The sequence below is a fragment of the Heteronotia binoei genome, chromosome 4 (assembly GCF_032191835.1).
Source record: "Heteronotia binoei isolate CCM8104 ecotype False Entrance Well chromosome 4, APGP_CSIRO_Hbin_v1, whole genome shotgun sequence".
Classification (NCBI taxonomy): Eukaryota; Metazoa; Chordata; class Lepidosauria; order Squamata; family Gekkonidae; genus Heteronotia; species Heteronotia binoei.
In genome coordinates this window covers 76,193,116-76,207,322 of record NC_083226.1, presented here as the reverse complement: position 1 = coordinate 76,207,322, position 14,207 = coordinate 76,193,116, and the positions used below count along the sequence as shown (strand labels likewise).

Here is a 14,207-nt window from a genome sequence, read left to right as displayed (position 1 = left end):
TTATAGGGCTGAACCAGCTAGCCTGCTCAACTACCTAAAAAGAGACCCTTATAATGCTGCTTGGCAAGATGGAATCATGGCGAAACTCAAACACATGGGAATTGCAATTGACTGTTTTTATCTGGTGAATCTTATAATTTTAGATTTATCAAACAGAGACTCTTACATCTAGAATCTCATAAACTGTGTCCTGTCCAGTTATATACCTGCTCTCCTGCCTCACTTGGACTTGATCAGACGGCTAGGAAAATGACCAAATATTTATCTGAACTAGATAATCCGCAACATTGGAGAGCTTTTATGCTGGCTAGGATGAATGCATTTCCCTCCAATGTTCTCTATGGGAGATTTCTTCAAGTCCCCTTTAGCGAGAGACATTGTCTACGCGGGTCAAGCTCGCCGGATTCCATCCAGCATATTTTATTGAACTGCCAACTGCATACTAATCTCCGGAAGGTTCTGTTAGATTGTCTTTCCTTACCGTCTTACATTCAAAAAAATAGGATTGATTGCCATTTCCTATTAAATGACAACATAATCGATATCACAAAAGCTGTTGCCAAATTCTTGGCTGAAATCGTTAAAAATTATTCTAAGCAGGTTTTATTGTGATCTTAATCTTCGTTTAGCCTTTTATGCTTTGAACAGACATATCTGATTGTTGTTTGGTTAGCAAATCTCTGTATATCTCTTTTTGTTATGCCAATAAAGGTGTGATTGGATCTAATTTCCCAGTTAGCCAATAATAAATGATTAAAGGTAAAGGTTGTTCCCTGTGCAAGCACCAGTCATTTTCAACTCTGGGGTGACATTGCTTTCAGAACGTTTTCATGGCAGACTTTTTATGGGGTGGTTTGCCATTGCAACATGATTAACATATTGTATATCTTGTACTTTCTTCCCCAGTGCACAGACTTTCACTTCAGCTGTGTTCATTCTGGTCTTTGAGATCCTCCTTTAACTGTACATAATATTTGTGAATTTATTTATCAGCTCTTCCTGAATTCCTAAAAGTGAATGTGATTGTACCAAAACTAGGTCAACTGACCAGTTTGCCTCTCCTTTCCCCCCCAAAAATACTAGAACTTGAGGACACCCAATGAAACTTATGAGAAGTAGATTCAGGATGGACAAAAGGAAATGCTTTTTTACACAGCAAGTGATTAGATGTGGAATTTGCCAGAAGATGTAGTGATGGCCACAGGCATAGATAGTTTTAAAAGTGGATTAGATAGATTTATCAATGATAGGCCTATCAGTGACTACCAGCCAGAGTGACTAAGCGGAACCTAATTTTCTGAGGCTCTAAAGCTCTCAGTGCCAGTGCAACATCAGAGAAAAACTTCTATGCTTTGTTGTTGCCCTCCAGAACAACTGGTTGGCCACTGTGTGAGACAGGATGCAGGACTAGGTGGACCCACTGGCCTGATGAAGCAGGGCTCTTATACTCTTATGTTCTTATTTTTCTTTAATGAGCTTTCATGTCTGCAAATAGATTTTTTTAGGCAAAACTGAGAATCCCTGATTTATTCTAGTTGGAAGACCCCTCTTTGGGGCTAATGCTCCTCAATATTGAGTTGGTTCTAATTACACTCTTTGTCTTCCTTTCATGGAGCAAGCTTTCTTTAGAGATAGCAAGACTCCTCACTTTGGGGAAGGGAGTTACTGGACTCCAGCAACTAGCTACTATACTATGCTCCTTGTTATTACTATACTTGTTTATCAGTAAAAACTGTAATGTAGTTAACTTCTTTAGAATAGTCAAAAACAAAACTCAAAATATTGACCAAGTAACTTTCAAGTGTGATGTTAAGTGGATTCTTTTATCACACTTCAAGCAGAGCTTTTTTTGTAGAAAATTCCAGCAGGCACTCATTTGCATATTAGGCCACACCCCCTGACATCACCATTGTTTTGCAAGGGGCTTTTTTTGCAGAAAAAGCCCAGCAGGCACTCATTCGCATACTAGACCACACCCCCTGACACCAAACCAGCCGGAACTGCGTTCCTGTGTGTTTCTGCTCAAAAAAAAGCCCTGACTTTAAGCATTTTAGCATGTGCTGCAATGGCACACATCCTTGCTTGACACTGATAGGAAGAATTAAATGGTTGATCTGAAATGCAGGCCAAAGAATACTGTGGGGCTTGATTGATCTAGAGATGCCTCTTGCTTTCTTGTCCTTAGGGAAGGCTACAACACTTTCTGAAGGTGATCAACAGATGCTCTTCAAAGGGCATAGCAGACTTACATTATTTTCCCTTCTTGTTGTTTTCCCAAAAGAGTGGGAGAGAAACTTTGCTGTTTGCATAACAAATGTTAAGAGGAAGGGAAAAGAGATGGGGAATAAGCAGTGCTTTACTTGTGAATGTAACCCACATAATAGTTCTGGGAGCCAAATCACTACAATACCACTGAGATGTGATTTTGGATTTTAACGTTTTCAAAAGCATAACTTACCGTAATTTTATTTAAAACTTATTAGCTGCTTTTTACCTTGTGGAACTCAAGTTGGCTTAGAATGTATATAAAACAACAATGATAAAAAATCCCTAAAAGATGACATTTTAAAATCTCACTTAGGACCACCAATAAATAAAACTAAATAAAACAAATGCTGTTCTAAATTGTCTTAAGCTGCCTCCTGAAGACTGAAAGTGAGTAAAGTAAAACTGTCTTATTTATACTTACAATGATGTAGTAACTATCCTTTCCTATCCTATTGCAGAATTAGGTACTAACTTTTCAGTGATTATAAATAGACTTAATGCACGTGTGTCAGTGATCAGTTTCCAAGTACTCCTATAAATATAGTTTTAAGCAACTAAAATGCAAACACATACAATTTTTCTGAGTTCAATATCCAAGTGGGTTGGCTGTTTACAAGAAACATGTCTATACTTACTAGTAAGAGTTAATTATTTATATCAAATAATACGTTAAATTGCTGGGGTAGCCCTTCTACTGTTCTGCTTATTGAAATCTGTGACAAATGGATTGTGATGGTGAGTTTTAGTCTTTAAATGCCATGTTTATTTTAAAAAGTTCCTGAATCTATAATGCAAAAATATTGAAGCAGACAACAACATTGCTCTGAAAACTGTGAGGAATGTTTAATGGATCCAAGAAAAATGTACTAGCCTGGGAAAAAAGGTCACCTGCTACAGTCTATTATTAGTATTTCCATGCTATTCCCAAAGGTGGAATGATTTCTCTGTGGTTTTTTAAAAAAAATTAAACTTTACTATTTCTAATTGAGGAAGCATTCAGAAATAATATATCAGAAGAGCCTTATTACACAAGATGTGTAATGTGAGCCATGTTGCGGTTTCCCTGACCCGATTTACATGATCTCTATGACTGGGAACTTGCTTTAAATGAACATATGAAGCTGCCTTATACTGAATCAGACCTTTGGTCCATCAAAGTCAGTATTGTCTTCTCAGACTGGCACCGGCTCTCCAGGGTCTCAAGCTGAGGCTTTTCACACCTATTTGCCTGGACCCTTTTTTGGAAACGCCAGGGATTGAACCTGGGACCTTCTGCTTCCCAAGCAGATGCTCTACCACTGAGCCACCGTCCCTCCCCATATTGCTTTGGAGTCTTAATTCTGTTGCAGAGCATGGCAGAGCAGAAAACATAATACCTATATATATATATATATATACAAGATGCAATTGATATATCTATCCAATTCTGACTGGGTCAACTGACAATTTACTAGCTATTCTTATTTGGAACTCTAGTGTGCTGTCATATTTAATTAAAGCAATATAATCACAGGCCCAAGTTGGATATTCTGTGTAAGTGTCCTCTTACCACAAAAAAATTAAATGATTACTTTTCTTAAGAAGCAATGGCTACTTGAAGAGGAAATCTCAAATATAGCTTACATAAGTCTTTAGTTGATCTTGTAGGCCAGAACAAATTAGACATTGGGAGATCCATGATCAAAAAATTATGAAGTTATTTAAACTGAAGTTGTAGCTGCATACAGCCCCCACCCCAGTTCCACCCTCTCACAGTTTTTCCAGTCAAAACCAGCCCTAACCCCACTGTTATTAGCTGTATCTTTTTTCCCTTCTTTGTTCCTTCTTTTTTTTCCTTCTGAAGCTTATTATTGTTAGAGAAGTAAAATTCTGGAATCACTATGGGTACAAAGAACCCCGCTAAATTTGAGATAACTACAAATTTCAATTTTTTTGCCAGTGACTAGAATCTGGGGAACCAGGTTCAAATCCTTACTATACTGCAAAACTTGCTGAGTGACCTTGGGCTCTCTCACATGGTTATTGTGAGAATAAAATCAAAGAGGGGAGAACAATATATAACACTATGAACAATATCTAACAATCTATAACACTGCCGAGAAAGAATATACTAAATAAATTTTTTATAGTTTTTTTCTTCAAAGGTATTTATATAATAGGTGGTCCCAGTACCCACTGTATCTTTGTCTGGCATATCCACACTGAAGATAGTATAGCTCTAGAAATATGATGTGCAAATTGAAATAGAGCAGCGGAGATGATAGCTACAGTCTATAAACAATAATGTTTGAACTTAAACCAATATGTATTTTGATACTTGGAATGTATATTCAGAAATGTCCTAGTATGAATTTGAATTTCTATATTTTGAAATCAAATTAATGAACTATTAATTTGTATATGCTTTTAAAATGGCTTTTGCCACTGTTTATATTGTATTAAAACATTAAAAAATTAAAATGCCATTAGACCAAATAATACATAGATTTTTCTAGATAATCACTTTTAAAACCCCAACACTTTCAATTACACAGGCATAATCTTGTGGTGGTAAAGATAAGTGTTTGAATTATGTTTTCCATTAATACAGTAAGTATTCCAAAGACAGAAATATCTTCTTAAACCAATCACTTATATTTGGTGAAAAATCAATTACATAAGTAAAAAATTGATTAAGTACCAATGGGTGTTTTTAAAATAGTAATCATATACAATTATGAAATGGTGGGTATTTTAGAATAGTACTAGATTTGAAGCAACATTTTATTCCTTAATTGCAGTACTATTATTTTGCAGCTAAAACATGTAATCAAATAGACCATAAAATTTATATAGAACCCACAAATAAAAACTAGGGTATCATTACCATTTAAAACATTGACCCTTTTCAAACTGTCGTATTCCATTTTAGTAACTGGTTGCTAATGGATTTTTCTGACATTTCAGACAGACCATAAATGGCTACTAGCAGAATTTATTTACCTGTTCATACAAACCCACTTGTATCAGGTTAGCAAAGTGAGGCTGAGCTGCTCTTTTTTGCATTTTCAACCCCTTTGTTGTATTTCTGAATTGCTGTGGTGTGCTGTTTAAAATGTCCATAGAGCTTCCTACAATGCTGCTTTCCCCCCACCCTTTTTCACTGTGCAATCTTCCTCAGATTTTTAAGAAAATATTCTAATGTGAGCACTATAGCAGTGGTCCCCAACTTTTTTGGCACCAGGGACCGGTTTTGTGGAAGACAATTTTTCCACAGACCAGGTGGGAGGGGAGGCGATGGTTTCGGGATGATACATTTGTGCACTTTATTTCTATTGGTTTGGTGTGGTGGATGGGTAAGTGTGTGGACTCTTATCGGGGAGAACTGGGTTTGATTTCCTATGCCTCCACTTGGCAGCTGCTGGAATGGCTTTGGGTCAACCATAGCTCTTGCAGAGCTGTCCTTGAAAGGGTAGCTTCTGGGGAGAGCTCTCTCAGCCCCATCCACTTCACAGGGTGTCTGTTGTGGGAGAGGAAGGTAAAGGAGATTGTGAGCCACTCTGAGACTCTGAAATCTGAAGTGGAGGGCAGGATATAAACCAAATGTTGTCTCCTCCTTCTCCTCCTCCTCCTCCTTCCCTTCCTCCATCCTCCTTCCTTTATTGAATGTTTATCAATACAGTGATGACATGTCCATACATTTTACAAAGACAGGATCAGTCTAATCTTAATGACAACTATAAGGTCTAGCAGTCAATATAGCAGAATAAACAAAATTAGTTCAAGATCAAAAATAAATCAGTTTTTTGTAAAATAAATTCTGAGGTACAATAATATGTTCCATTAAATAAGAAATCAAAGGAAACCAAACAGACACAACACACTTTTCATAGTGTTCTAAAGATAATTCAAATGAGTTACATGCAATTTTGTTAATTATAAACAGTTTCCATAATCTCTGAAACCTTCTTTTCTAAAGAAGGTTGAGAGGAGTTTACCCAGCTAGCCACTATAGAAAGACTGGCAGCTGCAATTAGGATATTTATTAAAATAGAAGTGCATTCCTAAGCGAGAGATCTTTCCAGTTGTGTAGTAGATAAACGTCTGGTTTTAAAGGCAAGTGGTAGCCAGTAATCAGTCTTATTTGGGTTTGAATTTGTTGCCAAAATTTATAAATGTGTTTACAGTTCCACCAAACATGTATATAAGTAGCTAATTCTCCACATTTTTTGTACAAGTAGGTGCAATAGTAGGGACAAATTTGTGAAGTCTGACGGGAGTCTTTTTCTTCCATTGTAATATATAATGAAATAATTATACAACTCACAGCCCGGTTGCTAACAGGCCACGGACCGGTACCGGTTGGAGACCCCTGCACTATAGCACTGAAATGCTATATCAGCACCATTGAGATGCATTGACTCAGTGGCGCTGAAGTGCTTGCATTCATTTTTTTAAAAGTCCAAGAAAGATCAGGGGGGGGGGGGGAAGCAGCACTGTTTTAGCCATAGTGCTTCAGAGATTGCTCATCAACAGAAGGAAATTTGCTGTATGAAACCCTAGTTCCTTTATCGCTTTACTTGAATTTGGACCAATAACTTAAAGTGAACATTTTCTTGAGTGCGGAAAAATAACGCATCTGCAGATAAACAAGAATTCTGACCTGCAGAAGTACTGAAAACTCCCTTTAGTTTTTCCATTAAGTTTCTCTCAGTTATTAAAATGCAATATTCAGTCTGTGCACTGAATCTAGTTTCCATGTTTATGAAAATTCTCTCTTTGTTTCAAGATGATATTCTGATATCATGAATATTCTATTTAAGGTATTATAGTTTCTTGGGGGCTATTACACATTACTAATTCCCCTGCACAATTTCCTATAGAAGAAGAATTTTATTTTTTTCCCTATTGAGCTACATTACAATATAAAACAAGGAATATTCATATAGCAATTCAGTTGGTTCCATTCCTTAAAACCTAATATAAGTCATATCTGGGAAAGGTGTAGAATGCTATCTAAATACTCCAGGAATGCTGTTCTGTTAAAAATGTTAAAAATAAATGTTAATTCTGTACGCTACACAAATGAGACTACTGCTGGGCCAATGCCAACAATGCATCAAAAACTTTAAAACGTTCCAGTAAATGTGCTGTCTGTTATTAAAGATTGTCTCACAGATTAAAAGAATTAAAAAGTACTTTGAAATAGCATAAAAATAATCTGTGGCTAAATTTCTGATTTATGCAATGAAAACATAGCCTGAGTTTAATATATAGTGTATAATCTACTCAGATTCAGACCCTTAAACTGCTAAATATATTTGGATGGATAATGTAAACTGAGATTTTATATACATTATTAATACTGGGGGGGGGGGGGTCTGCTTCTGGATGGCCTCTGGGCCATAATTAAGATTGACTGATATAAAATTTTACATTGAAGTTTCATCACTTAGGTTGACCTAACATTATGTAAGAAATAAAAAGGGATATAACAAAAAGAGAGCATAAGAATGGCTGTGCTTAGTCAATTGGTCACCAAGTTTCATGCAGTTTCCAGTGAGATGCTCCTCGAAAGGTTACACAAAGTGCACATAGGTCAACACCTCTGCAGTTGTTGCCCCCTAGTATTTGCTGTCAGGGCTAAATGCCTCTGGCATGAAGGTCCATTTACTTATCATGGTTAATTGCCATTAATGGACCATTGTTCCATTAATTTGTCTAAATACCCTTTAAAACCAACTTAAAGGCCACCACTATTTGGGAGAAAATTCCATATTTTTTGAGTAAAGAAGTATGTCCATCAACTCCTGCCAATTGGGTACCCACAAGTTCTGTTATGGGAAAGAAAGATTATTTGCCTTGGGTTCAATACTGTCGAGAAGCTGTTTTTTTAAATTATTATCTTCCCCAATCTTTTTCAGCTTTCTAAAAAGTTTGAAGAAAGATTGCAGCGAAGCCTGGATAGGCTGCTGTGTAACCAGGAAAGTTTGGATTTTCCTGGTCCATCCTGCATGGCAGCCATTTCCTCACCCCACTAACATTATATCAATAGAGCATAACAGTAGTGTAGCAGGTTCTCTGAATTCCCTGCTTTCATTGAAAAAAGTAATGCTCTCTAGCACCTTTTGTTGCAGAGATATGGGAAAGGCATATCACTGTAATGAAAGGAGATAGAGACTTTAAAAAGAGAGAGCTGGGAATTCAGAGAACCTGTTACACATTGTTACAGTGTTATATCAGTGTAACAATATTTAGTTACCAGTTTAAAAACACTGGAAAAACTCAGAGATGGAGGCTGGGTTTATTGCTGCTGAAGGACCTGTGCGGGGAAACTGCAGGAAGCCTTCCATGTTGCCTGTGTGTTGTGTTGACAGCCACAGAAGCAACAGGGAAACAACACATGCTTGTCCCCATGTGGAAACCATCTCTATCTGCATTCTGTATCAGGTCTATAATACTGTTGTTCAGATTTTATAATCATAGTCCATTGCTTATTAAATGTCTCATCATATTGATTGTATTGATTTACTCTATGTAATTCACTTCAAGTCTCAGTGAAAATGGTGGACTATGAGAATAGTAAATGCCCATGTGTTGTAAACTACTACTATGCCCCTCTTAGCTGCCTATTTTTCTAAATTAAAAAAAGCCCCAAACTTCTTGATCTTTCCTTGTAGGGAAGGTGTGTGTGCCAACCTCCAGATAATATTGGTTGCTCTTTTCTGCACTTTCCCCATTGCTACAATGGTGTTTTTGAGATACAGCAACCAGAACTGTACTAAGTATTCCAGATGCAGCCAGACCATAAATCTGTACAAGGGGCTCAAAAATGGCTATTTCATTTTCAACTCCTTTCCTAATAATCTCTGGCATAGAGTTTGCCATTTTCTACTACTGCCACACACTGATTGCCTTTTTCATCCAGCTAACTACCCGAACCCAAAATGTCTTTCCTGGTCAGTGACAGGTTGGCCAGATCTTATCAGCGTATATATGAAGTTAGGATTTTTTTTGCCCCAAAGAATGTAACTTAAAATACTTACATTGAGCCTCACCTGCCATATGAGAAAGACAGTTGGAAATAACCTGTTGATGAAGTGTCATCTCTCACACACTATTTACCTAATCGAGATTCTTAACCTTTATTCCTTCCCTTTATGAGCCATATCCCATGTTCCTTGTGTCACATTGTGATGCTGCAGAGCTTGTGAGGTAGTTTTGTCTCCAGGTAATGCTCCCTAGCAGATGTTTTCAGATGGGGAATATCTTATATGAACCAACTTCTTCACAGATTAATATGCTGCTAGTCCTGAGGGGGGAATGATTGTGGCAACTGAGAAATGTTTTGCCAGAATCAAAGAAACCATTGTTGCTGTGTCTGTGGAGGTCTTACTTGAACCAGGCATTCTCCACATTAATGTATCCCTTGGAAGATTTGGGAAAACACTAGGTAGAGGCAAAACTGACTGAACTGGTTGGAAGGGTGCCGATACAACAAAACTTCCCTATTGATGCAACATATTAGAAAGCCAGGAACATGTCAGATGTGCATGATGGGTGTTCTGTTCTGAGGTGCCTTTGCAGACCAAGGAGGAGTATATTTCAGAGGCACTGTGAGTCTCTTATGCAAGTTGTGTTCCTTTTAGTATGTAAAAGAGTGGCTCTAAACTCCTTCCCTTCCCGACAGCTCTTCCTGTTATTTAGGGGTGAAGCTCAACCCACCACCGGTGGGGTGAGAGATGACAAGTTTGAGCGGAGGCAGTTCCCGCTGCGGGAAGGGGAGGGAGGAGAGAGCGAACGAGAGAAAACCAAGTCAAAGGGAGTGGCGCTTAACCGTCCGTGTTGGGCGAGAGCGCGCGGGCGCGCGGCTCGGCGAGGACACGCGCCTGTCAGTGTGCGCGCCCGGGGAGGGAAGAAGAGCGCAGTGACGTCCCCAGGATGCGGACAGGTTCCTGCCATGTCCTCCACCTCCGTTTAGGCTCGACGCCTCAGGGCGGGAGAGGCTTTCGGCTTCTGTGTTGTCCGGTGTGGCCACTTTTCACTTGCCTGGCCGAAGGCTTTGCTCCATCTTCTCAACTGGTGGGGTCGTTAGACCTAGCCAGGCGCGGCTGTGCTGAGGGTGGGGTGGTGCTGAAGGTGTCCGGAGCCAGGAGGCGAAGGAGGCCGAGCCTTAAGGAGTACCGCCGCCTCCCCAAAAGAGAAGGTGGCTGACAGCCTGCGTTGGAGAGTCAGGCAGGTTGGCTTCCCCTTTAACGAGTCCCTGCCTGTCGGCAAAGCGCCCAGCTGTTCCCCTGAGTACGGGTAGATAAATATGGTGTGGCTGATGCTCCGCCTGAGCTGTGGGAATAGGATGGGTTCTGCACATAGCTGGGGGAGGGTATAGTCTTGCAGAGGTTGCATTCTTGGTTTATGTGGGTAGCCCTTATAAAAGAGCCTCCTAACTTAACTTAACGTCTGTTACATATCTGTGAAATTTGTGCTTTTTACTTATCAGCAGTGCTGGTTTTAGAGTAGGTTTACAAAATATAGTCTGCCAAATTTAGGTGTAATTCAAGTTAGGAGTTACTGGTTGTGGTAGTGCTTTTGAGTATTTATTGGGTTTATGGTAGTTCTTAAACTGATTTTTTGGTAGCAGACTTTTCTGGTTTTAATTATTTGTTTTTTTCTACTTACAAGGAGCCCTTCCAACTTAAATTAGTAAATACAAAGCCACAATCAGTCAAAATTAATATAAGCAACACTTTAAAAGCAGACCAGATCATTAAAACCCAAGTAAAGATTGAATTCACTTGTGGAAGATTCCCACTGGACTCAGTAGAAATTTGTGTAAGGTGCTTTTCCCTACCTGTACCAGTGCAACAGTTAAGAAGACCTGGCATTGTGAGCCCATACTCCTATCCATCTGTCCCTCTGTGTCTGTTGAAAGTTGTTCATATTCTAGAGCAGGGGTGGCCAACAGTAGCTCTCCAGATGTTTTTGCCTACAACTCCCATCAGCCCCAGCCAGCATAGTCAATAGCTGTCTAGAATATGAGAAACGTGTACTGATGTAGAACAGTGGAGGTGTGGGAGGTGTTTGCAGTCTTTCCTTTTTCTTTTATAGTTAGTTGCATTGCCCTTGCTCAGGGCCATAGCCAACAGGGGTGCACCTCTCTAAAATCTGCAGCACCCCACCCAGTTTTCCCTAAAGGAAAAGACTGGGGAAGATTGGGTGGGGTGCTGCAGATGTGCCCCCCCTGCTGGCTACAGCCCTGCCCTTGCTATGAGTCTGTATGGAATGGGGGAGAGAAGGGGTCTTTTGACACTTAGACCAATAATCTCTGTGCCTTGATGTGCTAGAGCTACAAGCTGGTTTTTTTTATCTCTGTTGTACTTTTATCCTACCCTTCTTCAGAGGGTGTACTTGGTCATGTCCTCCCCATTTATACAAAACATATTATGAAAGGAAGCCCTTTAATTTTACCATTTCAAGGTCTACTGAGTAAAGGTGGTTTGACTTGTTTTTGGAAGGCTGTTGGTGTTCTAGCCCTGCAGATCATAAGCCTTTCCCAAAAGCTACTGTTGAAAAGAGTGACTTTGAATAGCTGTCATAATAGATCAGGGATCCTCAATATTTTTGAGCCTGCGGGCACCTGTGGAATTCTAATATAGTGTGATGGGTGCTGCCACAAAATGGCTGCTTCAAGAGGTGGAGCCAGCCACAAAATGGCTGTTGCAGCTTACCTTCAATCACACAGTGTGGATCCTTGTGCTACTGCCCAAGCAATATTTTTAAAAATCTGCAGGGCCAGTTAGAAGACTTACTAGACAAAAGCTCCCTCCCGGTCCCTCCCACTCTCTAAAAGCACTTGATGGGCACCAGAAAAGGTACTGACAGGCACCCTGGCGCCACAGGCACCATGTTGGGGACTCCTCTAATAGACGCTTATTTTAGGAAAGAAAGTTACTCAGAGTAGGCTTTTACCAGGAGGTCTTAATTCACAGAGAATAGACACTTCATGTGATGCTTTGGACCGAGACAGCTTAGCCCTGAGGAGGAAAAACGGTTACCCAGATCTGCTTCCCAACACCTGCAATGGGAATTTTAATTCTAGATTTGAGCTGCTTGACAGTTCATTAATTTATGCTTCTAACCAACCCCATCTGTAATATCAGAATTAAAAGGTAATAGTAAAAATATAAAATTTTAATTTAAAAAACTGATGAAAGTTGTCTACCCTTGTTTAGCTCAGTCTATCGAGAAATCTCCTTAAATAAGGTCTTTACTGCTTTTGAAAGCTGTTGAGGCTCAGACTTGGACAAAAGTCTAGGGGAAAGTCTCTTGTACCAACTGAAACTTTCAGGTAATCATCAGTGATATCAACTTATAAATTGAGCACATTATAATAGTTGGGTCTTAAATATTTGTGAATGTTCTTGCCAGTCAACCTTATTGTAAACTAATTTGTTTACACATGCATCAGTACATCTTCATGTTGTTTGAACTTTGGCTCAAATACCACACCAAGTAGCTTACACCTGTTCAGTAGCCACTTGTGTTACAGGATCATGGCCAGGTCATACTCTGGTATATTTGTAACTTGGGTTTGACAACATGGGCATACAAAACCTTCAGAGTCACCAGTAAAGGCATATTTTTTACCCAGGTGCTTGGCTTAGTCAGTGAAGTGGTTTAGTTGTTGAAGTTCAAGTCTGTTTGCACCATCTTTGTGTCTGTTAGTTCAAGTGTATCATTTAAATTACCTCCATTGGCTACACTGCCTGTAGAAATGTACATGCATGAATTGGTCCTAATTAGGACAGTTCAGGTGCCTTTTCTTTTAGATTTGTATGATGTTGTATTCCCACTGTATTGCAGTAAAAAGAGCTCCAAGGTTTTTTTTAAATTAATCTAAAAGTTTAAAAAGATTTGTGTGGACAGGGAAAAAACTGACTGGCCAGGGTGGACTACGGGTTCCCTTGAGGGAAATTATCAATCAGCTCCTATCTGAAGGGACCTTCTCTCAGCCTCTTAAAGAGGCAGTAGTCCCTTTTTTAAAAAAACCATCCTTGGACCCGACTGCATTGGCAAACTATCAACCGGTGTCCAACTTGCCTTTTTTGGGCAAGATCATTGAGAGGGCAGTCACGGCGCAGTTACAGAGCTTTCTGGTTTTCGCCCAGGTCATGGGATGGAGACAGTTCTGGTTGTTCTCACAGATGACCTCCAGAGGCATCTGGATAGAGGTGGCTCGGCGGTACTGATGCTTTTAGATCTATCGGCCGCATTTGACACGGTCGACTCTCAGTTGCTGACCTGCCGCCTTGCCGAGGCTGGGATGCGGGGATTGGCCTTACAGTGGTTTTCCTCCTTCCTTCAGGGCCAGGGACAAAGGGTGGCAATAGGGGAGGAACTGTCTCGACGGCACCCACGTGTGTGGTGTGCCACAAGGGGCAGTTTTCTACCCAGTGTTATTTAACATCTACATGCGCCCCCTTGCCCAAATTGCCCAGAGGTTTTGGCTGGGATGTCATCAGTATGCAGTTCTGGTACTGGTCATCAGTACCCAGCTCTATCTGTTGATGGGCAGCCAGTCCAACTCCTCCCCAGAAGACCTGACCATGGCGCTTCAAGCTGTGTCAGGGTGACTCAGGCTGAGTCGAATGAAATTGAATCCGACGAAGATGGAGGTCCTGTACCTAAGTCGTGGCGGTCCAGGAACTGAGGTCTTACTACCAACCTTTGATGGGGCGCAACTCACACCAGTGCCCAAGGTTAAAAGCCTAGGGGTGCTCCTGGATCCCTCTTTAAATATGGAGGCCCTGGTGGCAGCTACCGCCACATCAGCCTTTTATCAACTTTGGCTGATAAGGCAGTTGGTCCCCTACCTCGAACACAACAACTTGGTAAGATCCACACCACGGTCACCCAAGATTGGATTACTGCGATGTCCTCTACATGGGGCTGCCCTTATCTTG

At 40.2% G+C, this 14,207-nt stretch overlaps 1 protein-coding gene across 7 annotated transcripts in view; it reads left to right on the top strand.

Moving 5' to 3' along the window:
* The window catches only part of AGTPBP1 (ATP/GTP binding carboxypeptidase 1), a 135,108-nt gene that overhangs the window by 8,637 nt on the left and 112,264 nt on the right, over nt 1-14,207 (top strand). Inside the window, exon 1 of one of the 7 annotated variants that reach the window (XM_060235430.1) lies at nt 10,122-10,486. The exons of 3 other annotated variants lie outside the window; for them this stretch is intronic. The gene's annotated coding sequence lies outside the window, so the exon portion shown is untranslated. Of the gene's footprint in view, nt 1-10,121; nt 10,487-14,207 lie in introns of those variants that run through there. 3 more of the 7 variants (XM_060235431.1, XM_060235432.1, XM_060235436.1) reach the window with 3 other exon arrangements.